The following is a 10,750-nucleotide window of genomic DNA, read 5'->3' as shown; positions in this document are numbered from 1 at the left end:
TTTTTTGTGAGTTCTATGTATTTTTGAAATACACGAATGGTATCCACATGTGACTAATAATGGATAGACACACTTCTCATACGCAAAGAATTTTCTCATGTCATCATAAAACAATACAAGCGTTACATAATTTTACCAGTGATTTTATGGTGGTAGCTGTGTTTTCTTGATTTAATTTTACACTTAAATGCAGGGCAGTAGTGCATGAAACAGTAAAAGAAGATAAATCAAGCCAGAAACAAGTAAACAAGAAACTAAAAAAATTAATATATGGAACTCAACAATTAGAATATCTGCACGCACAAGCCATACAAAACATACAGCTATGAAACACTAACTTCAGATTGTTCATTTGAATTGACTTAAACTGAACTGAATACTAGCTTCAAATGACTGAAATGACCTAAAAGAAAATGGCACAACATCATACTGTGTGTTCAATTTCTTACAATGATTAAAAAATGGAGACATAAACTATAATTTTTAACAACCAACAAGGACCTACTATTCAGCACAAGAAACTATATTCAATATTATGCAATAACCTATAAAGGAAAAGAATATATTTTTATATGTATATATATGTATGAATTTGTCAAATTTATACATAATTTTTTAATTATAAAGTTGTCTTTATTACTTTTCTGTATATAGTCACAGAACACTTTTTTTGTCACCACGCCATGTGGCTCTCGGGATCATGCTTCCTGGACCAGGGGCAGAACCCCGGGCTTTGCAGTGAAAGCACTGGGTTCTAACGACTGGGCCACCAGAGAACTCCCACGTAACACTGTTTTTCCCTTTTTAAACTTTTATTTCTTTCCTGCTGTGCTGGGTCTTCGTTGCTTTGCGCGGGCTTTCTCTGGCTGCAGCGAGTGCGAGCTCCTCTTCCTTGTGGCCCATGGCTCTTCATCGCAGCGGCTTCTCTGGTTGCGGAGCACAGGCTTTAGATGCGCCGCTTTCGGCAGCTGCGGCTTGCATGCTCTGGAGCGCAGGCTCAGTAGTTGCGGCACACGAGCCTCATTGCTGCGTGGCATGTGGAATCTTCCCGGACCAGGGATTGAACACATGTCTCCTGCACTGGCAGACAGATTCTTATCCACTGCACCACCAGGGAAGTCCTAACACCATTTTTAATGGCTGCATAAAATAGGACAATTAAATCCTTCCTAATTTTTTATAATTATAAACCGTCTTAAACATTAACCCTTGTTCATTTTTCCATTTGATTCTTCTATGAATTCATCCTAAGTTGGGGGTGTGTGGGAGAAGTGGGGGCATATGCATTGTTTGGCAGTTTGCAGACGGCTCAGTGGTAAAGAATCCACCTGCCAATGCAGGAGATGCAGGGGACTCCAGTTTGAACCCTGGGTCGGGAAGATCCCCTGAAGAAGGAAATGGCAACCCACTCCAGTATTCTTGCCTGGAAAATTCCTAGGACAGAGGAGCCTGGCAGGCTACAGTCCAGGGGGTTGCAAAGAGTTGGATGTGACTGAGCGATTCAGCATGCACACACATGCACAGTTTGATAATATTTTTGTGAGAATAAAGTAAAATAATGTTAAAAAAAAAAGTTACTTCCATAATTCTTTTTTGCCACTGGGCTCAGACCAGATCTAAAGAACCCTGAGGGTTCAACCAATTAATTGCCAAGGCTTGGACTGACCCCTGAATGAGGCATGAACCCTGACCCTGACCTCAGGGAATTCACAGTCCTGAGGGGAAAATGGACACAAGTAATTACCAAAAATGCACCTCAGGTCACAATGGAAGGGCAGGGTCAGAAGTGGTATACAACGCTTCTCAAAGTCCAGCCTGCACACAGATCCCCTGTGCATCTTTTGAAAAGCAGATGTAGACTCAGTAGGTCTGGGATAGAAACTGAGAGTCTACAATCCTACCAGTCTGGGCTTCCCTTGAGGCTCAGCTGCTAAAGAATCCTCCCGCAATGCAGGAGATCTGGGTTCGATCTCTGGGTTGGGAAGATCCCCTGGAGAAGGGAAAGGCTGCCCTCTCCAATATTCTGGCCTGGAGAATTCCACAGACTGTAGAGTCTATGGAGTCGCAAAGAGTCGGACACGACTGAGGGACTTTCACTTTCACTCACTCACCAGTTCCCCAGTGATATTCCAAAGTGGTCATTTGCAGACCGCATTTTGAGTAGCAAGAATATAAACAGAAGATAAGCAAAGCTTTCCAGATGCCCGAGCAGAATTTTAAAAGATAATTATGAATTTTCCAGGCAGTTAATGAGGGGAAGGGTACAACCGGCAGAGAGAACCGTCAGTGCGAAGGTACAAAGGCATGAAAGAGCATGGTTTGTCTCAAGCACCAAGTCCAAAGTGTCAGGGACAGATTAGAAAGATCCTGCCCTTAGGAGCAGCCATGGTGATGGAGAGGAGGAGGAAGAGACATCAGGGTTAATTCACAGGCTGGATAACTGACCAGATATGGGGGGAAGCAGAGGCGGGCACGCATGATAGGGGAAAGGTTGCCCCCTCCGAAGGAGTAAGTAAAGAATTCAGTGGAGGTTTGAGGAAGAAAGTAATGAGTTCAATCTGAGGTTCAAGGAGTTGGAGGTGGAGGAGTAGGAAGCAGTGAGACGCTAGTGAAGCCCTCTGGGGAAAGACCAGAGCAGGAATGGCCAAGTGGTCAAAGCCCTGGTCTGGGAATGGAGGAGGATTTTCCAAGCCCAAAGAACAGTCCCTCTGAATCTCAGAACCATTTTGTTGCTGTTCAGTCACTAAGTCGTGTCCAGCTCCTTGCGACCCCATGGACTGTAGCAAGCCAGGCTCCTCTGTCCTCCACTGTCTCCCAAGTTTTGCTCAAATTCATGTCCTTGAGTCAGTGATGCTACTTAACCATCTTATCTTCTGCTGCCCCCTTCTCCTTTTGACCTCAATCTCTCCCAGCCTCATTTCACATCAGGTGGCCAAAGTATTGGAGCTTCAGCTTCAGCATCAGCCCTTCCAATGAATACTGGGGGTTGATTTCCTTTAGGATTGACTGGTTTGATCTCCTTGCTGTCCAAGGGACTCTCAAGAGTCTTCTCTAGCACCACAGCTCAAAAGCATCAATTTTTTGGTGTTCAGCCTTCTTCAAATGTATATATATATATATACACACACACACACACACACACACACACACATGTTATGTAATCCTGGAAAAGGAAATGGCAACCCACTCCAGTATTCTGGCCTGAAGAAGTCCACGGACAGAGGAGCCTGGCAGGTTACAGTCCATAGGGTCACAAAGAGTTGGACACAACTGAGCGATTATCATTCACTCATGTTATATGATGGGCTTCCCAGGAGGCGCTAGTGGTAAAGAATCTGCCTGCCAATGCAGGAGATGTAAGAGACATGGGTTCGATCCCTGGGTCAGGAAGATCCCCTGGAGGGGGGGTGCATAGCAACCCACTCCCATATTCTTGCCTGGAGAATCCCATGGCAAGCTACAGTCCATAGGGTTACACAGAGTCAGACACTACTGAAACAACTTATTTGATTGTTATTATATAACAATACTATTTGTTATGTAACAAATGTGTTTTATATGTGTATATGTTATATATATGGAAAACATTTTTCGCACTCTCAGCTGAGAGGGCCTAAAATAAATGACACTCCAGAAACCTTAAGAATCTGAACTAATGCTCAGATTTTGGATTCTAAGGCCATTCCCCAAGAAAAGGAACCAGGGCTCCTTAGAGAAATGGCTGATTTTAGGACTGGAGTAGGAAATAAACAAGATGAGTCTGAAGCGAGCATCTTGTACTGCTCGAAAGCAAGGAAGTGCTCCTATAATACTATCACAGGAACCAACTGAAAAAGCTTTTAATGACCAAAGCTGAAACAATTTGAGCAATATGGTAAAGTAGCATTGGATTGTGACTCAAAGTAAAAAAATAAATATCCATTAATTCATAATGGTATAAATGATTGACTAAATTAACGAGGGCCAGAGACGAGATATCCCACATTGGATGGAGTGGCCTGAAGGTGTGTCCCCAAAACTCAGGTCTCCTGGAAACTCAGAATGTGGTTTTATTCAAAAATAGGGTCTTTGCAAATGTAATTAGTTAAGGATCTCAAAATATACTGGATTCAGGGTGAGCCCCTAATCCAATGATTGCTGTTCTTTAGGAAAAAAAAATTTTGGCTTTAACGGGTCTTATTTGCAGCATGAGAACTCTTAGTTGTGGCATGTGGGATCTAGTTCCCTGACCAGGAATTGAACCAGGGCCCTCTGCATTGGGAGCAAGAAGTCTTAGCCACTGGACCGCCAGGGAAGTCCCAACTGGTGTCCTTATAATAAGGACATAGAGATACACAGGGCAGATGACCAGGTGGCGGTAGACTGGAGCCCTGTTGCCACAAACCAAGTGATGCCTGAGGCCACCAGAAAGCTGGAAAAGGCAAGGAACATTCCTTCCCCGGTCCCTTCAGAGGAATATGGCCCTGTAGACACCTCGACCTCAGACTTCTAGCCTCCAGAGCTCTGAGAGAGTACATATCTTATTTTAAGCCATCTAGTGTGTGGTAATTTGTTATGGCAGCTTGAGGAAACTAATACACAAAAGAATTCCAAATAATTCATGTAGCTACTCTACCCTCAAGGCAGGGGAGCATAACTCTCCCCTTATTAGGCCCAGCCTGTGCACTGGGACTTCTTTCCAAAACGTACAATATGGAGAGAGGAACAAAGAATAATTTGATGATGGAGAAACCTAAAAAACACTACGTCAGCCAGGTGATCGAGGCCAACATCAACAGTCATCAATCACGTTGATAGCCCGTGTGCTTGATATGATGTCATGGAAAATGGAGAGCTCTCTGGTTTCTCCCCACCCCTCCCACCCAAGCCCCCGCTGATAACCTGGTTTTATGAGAAAAACACTGGACAAATCCAGGATCCATTTTGGAGCAGACTCCAAAAGACTTGACCGGTTCTCTCGAAACTGCCAAAGTTGGGGCTTTCCGGGTGGTCCAGTGGTTAAGACTCTGTACTTTCAATGCAGGATGTACAGTTTCGATCCCTGGTCAGGAACTAAGGTTCCACACGCTGTATGGGAAGGCCAAAAACTTTTAAGAAAACTGTCTAGGTTGAAAATTCCTTGACAGTCCAGCAGTTAGGACTCCAAGCTCACTGCTGAGAGTACAGGTTCAGTCCCTGGTCAGGGAACTAAGATCCCATGAGCCATGCGACTCAGCCAAAAAAAAAAAAAAAAACTGTCAAAGTCATCAACAAGGAAAGTACAAGAAACTCACAGCCTAAAGGAGCCCGAGGAGAAATGACAATTGAATGGAAAGTAGTCTCCTGGATGGGATCCTGGAACAGAAGAAGGACTAAGAAAATCTAAATAAACTATGGGCTTTGAAAAGTGAAAGTGTTAGTCGCTCAGTCATGTCCAACTCTATGCGACCCCAATGACTGTAGCCCACCAGGCTCCACTGTCCAAGAGATTTTCCAGGCAAGAATACTGGAGTGGGTTGCCAGTTCCTTCTCCAGAGGGTCTTCCCAACTCAGGGATCTTCCCGACCTAGGGGTTGAACTCAGGTCTCCCGCATTGCAGGCAGACGCTTTACTATCTGAGCTACCAAGGAAGAGCTTTAGTTAATAGTAATGAATCAAAATGGCTCATTGATCCTAAAGGGTGTACAGTCAGGGGAATTCCCTGGATAGGATACAGCTGGATCCTAATTGTTTACACACTCTGCCAGTCTCTTTTATTTGGTATATCTACACCATTTACATTTAAAGTAACTGTTGATGGACTTCCCTAGTGGTCCAGTGGATAAGAATCCTCCTGCCGGTGCAGGGGACATGGGTTTGATCCCTGGTCCAGGAAGATTCCACGTGGCTGTGGAGCAGTTAAGCCCGTGAGCCACAGCTTCTGAAGCCCGTGTGCCCTACAGCCTGTGCCCTTCAAGCAGAGAAGCCACCACAGTGGGAAGCCCGGGCGCCGCGACGCTCGCCACAGCTCCTCCCGCAGCTCCAAAGACCCAGCGCAACCAAAATAAATACATAAAAGTTTAAAATTTTTTTAAAAATTTAAAGTAGCTATTGACGTGTGAAGGCCTAAATGTGCCATTTTATACATGTTTCGGTCTTTTCCTTCTGTTTCTCATCTGTTGCTTCCTCCTGCCTTCATGTGGATTACCTAAGCATTTAGGTATTCTTTTTAGAGTTCCAAATGTGACATATTTATAATATTTTCAGTATATTGCTTTTATAGTAAACGTATGTATAAATATGCATTTATATACACACCTGTGTATAAATGTATACATAGGCCTTTTTCCCCCTGATTCTTGTTCTAAGTATCACTGTGTAATTCATCACAGCACACTGGTGTCAATGCTTACCACACTGCGTGCAATGTAGAAACCATACTTTTTAAAAAATATTTTTTTATCCGGCTGCTCTGGGTCTTAGTTGAGCACTCAGGATCTTCAGTCCTCGCTGTGGCGTGTAGGATCTTTACCTGCAGCATGAGGGATCCCTCAGTTGTTGCATATGGGATCTGCTTCCCTAAGCAGGGATCAAACCCAGGCCCCCTGCCCTGGGAGCCCAGAGTCTTAGACACTGGACCACCAGAGAAGTCCCTGGAAACCATACTTTGATTTAGACAAGGATCACAGCCTTGGCTAACTCAATGAAACCAAGCCATGCCCTGTGGAGCCACCCAAGATGGGCGGGCATGGTGGAGAGGTCTGACACAATGTGGTTCACGGGAGAAGGGAATGGTAAACCACTTCAGTATTCTTGCCTTGAGAACCCCATGAACAGTATGAAAAGGCAAAATGATAGGATACTGAAAGAGGAACTCCCCAGGTCAGTAGGTGCCCAATATGCTACTGGAGATCAGTGGAGAGATAACTCCAGAAAGAATGAAGGGATGGAGCCAAAGCAAAAACAATACCCAGTTGTGGATGTGACTGGTGATAGAAGCAAGGTCCGATGCTGTAAAGAGCAATATTGCATAGGAACCTGGAATGCCAGGTCCATGAATCAAGGCAAATTGGAAGTGGTCGAACAGGAGATGGCAAGAATGAACATCGACATTCTAGAAATCAGAGAACTAAAATGGACTGGAATGGGTGAATTTAACTCAGATGACCATGATATCTACTACTGTGGGCAGGAATCCCTCAGAAGAAATGGAGTAGCCATCATGGTCAGCAAAAGAGTCTGAAATGCAGTACTTGGATGCAATCTCAAAAACGACAGAATGATCTCTGTTCGTCTCCAAGGCAAACCATTCAATATTACAGTAATCCAAGTCTATGCCCCAACCAGTAATGCTGAAGAAGCTGAAGTTGAACAGTTCTATGAAGACCTACAAGACCTTTTAGAACTAACACCCAAAAAAGATGTCCTTTTCATTATAGGGGACTGGAATGCAAAAGTAGGAAGTCAAGAAACACCTGGAGTAACAGGCAAATTTGGCCTTGGAATGCGGAATGAAGCAGGGCCAAGACTGATAGAGTTTTGCCAAGAAAATGCACTGGTCATAGCAAACACTCTCTTCCAACAACACAAGAGAAGACTCTACACATGGACATCGCCAGATGGTCAACACCGAAATCAGATGGATTATATTCTTTGCAGCCAAAGATGGAGAAGCTCTATACAGTCAACAAAAACAAGACCAGGAGCTGACTGTGGCTCAGATCATGAACTCCTTATTGCCAAATTCAGACTGAAATTGAAGAAAGTAGGGAAAACCACTAGACCATTCAGGTATGACTTCAATCAAATCCCTTATGATTATGCAGTGGAAGTGAGAAATAGATTTAAGGGCCTAGATCTGATAGATAGATTGCCTGATGAACTATGGACGGAGGTTCGTGACATTGTACAGGAGACAGGGATCAAGACCATTCCCATGGAAAAGAAATGCAAAAAAGCAAAATGACTGTCTGAGGAGGCCTTACAAATAGCTGTGAAAAGAAGAGAAGTGAAAAGCAAAGGAGAAAAGGAAAGATATAAGCATCTGAATACAGAGTTTCAAAGAAAGCAAAAAGAGATAAGAAAGCCTTCCTCAGGGATCAATGCAAAGAAATAGAGGAAAACAACAGAATGGGAAAGACTGGAGATCTCTTCAAGAAAATTAGAGATACCAAGGGAACATTTCATGCAAAGATGGGCTTGATAAAGGGCGGAAATGGTATGGACCTAACAGAAGCAGAAGATATTAAGAAGGGGTGGCAAGAATACACAGAAGAACTGTACAAAAAAGATCTTCAAGACCAAGATAATCACGATGGTGTGATCATTCACCTAGAGCCAGACATCCTATAATGTGAAGTCAAGTGGGCCTTAAAAAGCATCACTACGAACAAAGCTAGTGGAGGTGATGGAATTCCAGTTAAGCCATTTCCAATCCTGGAAGATGATGCTGTGAAAGTGCTGCACTCAATATGCCAGCAAATTTGGAAAACTCAGCAGTGGCCACAGGACTGGAAAAGATCAGTTTTCATTCCAATCCCAAAGAAAGGCAATGCCAAAGAATCCTCAAACTACTGCACAATTGCACTCATCTCACATGCTAGTAAAGTAATGCTCAAAATTCTCCAAGCCAGGCTTCAGCAATTTGTGAACCATGAACTTCCAGATGTTCAAGCTGGGTTTAGAAAAGGCAGAGGAACGAGAGATCAAATTGCCAACATCCACTGGACCATCGAAAAAGCAAGAGAGTTCCAGAAAAACATCTATTTCTGCTTTATTGACTATGCCAAAGCCTTTGACCGTGTGGATCACAATAAACTGTGGAAAATTCTGAGAGAGATGGGAATACCAGACCACCTGACCTGCCTCTTAAGAAACCTGTATACAGGTCAGGAAGCAACAGTTAGAACTGGACATAGAACAAGAGACTGATTTCAAATAGGAAAAGGAGTACGTCAAGGCTGTATATTGTCACCCTGCTTATTTAACTTATATGCAGAGTACCTCATGAGAAACACTGGGCTGGATGAAGCACAAGCTGGAATCAAGATTTCTGGGAGAAATATCAACAACCTCAGATATGCAGATGACACCACCCTTATGGCAGAAAGTCAAGAGGAACTAAAAAGCCTCTTGATGAAAGTGAAAGAGGAGAGTGAAAAAGTTGGCTTAAAGCTCAACATTCAGAAAACGAAGATAATGGCATCTGGTCCCATCAATTCATGAGAAATAGATGGGGAAACAGTGGTAGACTTTATTTTTCTGGGCTCCAAAATCACTGCTGATGGTGACTGCAGCCATGAAATTAAAAGACGCTTACTCCTTGGAAGAAAAGTTATGACCAACCTAGATAGCATATTCAAAAGCAGAGACATTACTTTGCCAGCAAAGGTCCGTCTAGTCAAGGCTATGGTTTTTCCAGTGGTCATGTATGGGTGTCAGAATTGGACTGTGAAGAAGGCTGAGCGCCAAAGAATTGATGCTTTTGAACTGTGGTGTTGGAGAAGACTCTTGAGAGTCCCTTGGACTGCAAGGAGATCCAACCAGTCCATTCTAAAGGAGATCAGCCCTGGGATTTCTTTGGAAGGAATGATGCTAAAGCTGAAGCTCCAGTACTTTGGCCACCTCATGCGAAGAGTTGACTCATTGGAAAAGACTTTAATGGTGGGAGGGATTGGGGGCAGGAGAAGGGGACGACCGAGGATGAGATGGCTGGATGGCATCACGGACTCAATGGACGTGAGTCTGAGTGAACTCCGAGAGTTGGTGATGGACAAGGAGGCCTGGCATGCTGCGATTCATGGGGTCACAAAGAGTCGGACACGACTGAGCACTGAACTGACTGACTGACCGACCCTCATTTTTTAAATGTAATTGTCTTAAGCATTTCTTCTACATAATTGTGGCAGCGCCACACTGACTCCCCTTTGTCAGTTCCATCTTAGACGCGCATTTGTCAGCTCACCCTTCCATGTGAATGAACTATAGCCTAACTCACCAAGGAATGTGCCCAAACCAGAGGAGTTCCCCATCAGCTTTTACCCTTGCTTTCATCTGACTTGAAACCTGGAAGAGTGCCTTTCACGAACACAAATGGTTAATGGTCATGAGCCTCCTAGTGGTAGGAAAAACCCCTTGGTTCCCACTGGTGTGACTCTGCTTCTCGCTAGTGGTCGTATTTCATTTTTACCTTTAGGCTCTTCAAATTTCCGGTACCCCTCAGTGGCATGAAATATAGCTGTGAATGCCTCTGGATCATCCATCCGCCCAATCCTTTCTACCTATATGCAATTTACTCACAATAAACTTCATAATTGCACTTTACGGAGTTGCCTACTTCATTTTTCAGTCTCAAAGTTCCTTCTCAGTGTGGAGGATATTCTTCAATGTCTCTGCCTCCCAATACCACCGCATCAGATGGCATTATAAATTTTGCTTCAACCACAAAATATGGCTTAAAATCGTGAGGTGAAGAATAGGCTTCTTCTATTTTTACCCACTCCATTGTTCTTTCGCTTCCAAAGGCTTCAGACTTCTGTGATGATTTCCTTTCTGATGAGAGAACATTCTTTAGCCATTCGTCCTTGGCAAGCCTGCTAGCAAGAAGTTCTCTTAGTTTCCATTCATATGAGAATGTCTTCATTTCCCCCTTCACTCCTGCAAGATAGTTTCACTGGATCCAGCTCATTTTCTTCAGCGCTGGAAAGATGTGCCTGCTTCCATGGCTTTGGGCGAGAAATCTGCTGTGATCCAAGGTGGTATTCCTGTACAAGTACGCGTCATTTCTCTCTGC

This window comes from Capra hircus, chromosome 17 (genome assembly GCF_001704415.2).
Source record: "Capra hircus breed San Clemente chromosome 17, ASM170441v1, whole genome shotgun sequence".
Lineage (NCBI taxonomy): Eukaryota > Metazoa > Chordata > Mammalia > Artiodactyla > Bovidae > Capra > Capra hircus.
This window is presented reverse-complemented; position numbering follows the sequence as displayed.